This window comes from Phanerochaete carnosa (assembly GCF_000300595.1).
Source record: "Phanerochaete carnosa HHB-10118-sp unplaced genomic scaffold PHACAscaffold_2, whole genome shotgun sequence".
In the NCBI taxonomy this organism is placed as follows: Eukaryota; Fungi; Basidiomycota; class Agaricomycetes; order Polyporales; family Phanerochaetaceae; genus Phanerochaete; species Phanerochaete carnosa.
The window spans coordinates 3748517-3749825 of record NW_006767629.1 but is presented as its reverse complement, the minus strand read 5'-3'; positions in this window follow the sequence as shown (position 1 = coordinate 3749825).

The following is a 1309-nucleotide window of genomic DNA, read 5'->3' as shown; positions in this document are numbered from 1 at the left end:
GAAAGGAAACTGCGATCAAGAGGCGGTTGCGCCTCATACTCGCTCAAGTTACCCTCGCAACTCGCATGCTTCGCCAAATCATAGACTCTACAGCGACGGCGAACATCTCACGGAACAGGACCAGCAACTGCTGCTGTACGCACGCTCGGAGGAACCGACTGACGTGAAACGCGGCGCGCGTCAGCGACTCTGTCGCGAGCTACAGGCATCTTCCCAATAGTGCAGCAGATATCACCCGCGTACGCCCCCAATATGTCGCGGTCGTGACGTGTAACACGATCAGTAAACGACATAGTCAATTCCGAGCAGGCCCACCTGATACGTCCTCATGATTCCATCGGGCTGTGCTCGTCTTCAGCCTCACGACCTTCGTCAAAGATCGCTGTTTCTAATCTTGCCTCAGTCTCAGAAGTTGCACTAGTTTGTGTGCCACCAAGGCTACTTCGGCGCATAAAAGCATACTTGCGGGAATAGCCTTTGTGAGGATAGCCCACGGCGCTGCAGCACCTCGCCGATCAAAATGTTCTTTTGTGCTTGAAGAGACGTGTTCGTTGATTCCGTCTGTTTCTGTCACCTCGCGAGACTGAGCAATGAACCATGGCTGCTCCGACACCGAGAATACACCGAAACCAGAGCTATATACAGGACCAATAGTTGAATCTGTGCTCGAGACCGGGCGATAAGGCGTGCTCAATTCTACATGGATGGGATGGGATGGGATGGTTTCGAGCCAGCACACGGTGGCTGTGGCTTTCCCGTTGATGGCGTAGATTAGCCGTGAGACATGAATCAGAAATAGATCTGTTCCTAACCCGCCATCCCGCCCTCGAGTCCCGCCTGCTTCCAAAACAAGTAAGTCTATTTGTACGAAACAAATAGGGACCGTTCACAATGACTGTGAGGTAGAGGGGATAGCTCGCGCAACGCACTGTCCAGTATGCAATGGAGAGAGAGGAATCGGGACAATATCACAGAGTGGTGCCTGGAAGAGGTTCCATAATGCCGACATATGCCTATAGACCATGACAGGCCGCGGGCACCGCGACGAGCACATCGCGCGAAGGGCTCGTGATGACAGCAGTGATTTCAAGAACCTCGAGTGTTGACCCCAATAACATTCAAGCCTTCATACGAAATCATGTAACTCTTCAGCTCACTTGCTAATAAGTATTATGGCCTTACAACCACATGCTGAATACACCAATTGGTTCGGGAAGATATTTGCTTGGCTCAACAGGAATTTTTGGCACAGGTCCCAGTATATGGCCCGTATCCTAGCGCACTCTACGCTGGAGACAGAGCCGGGCGC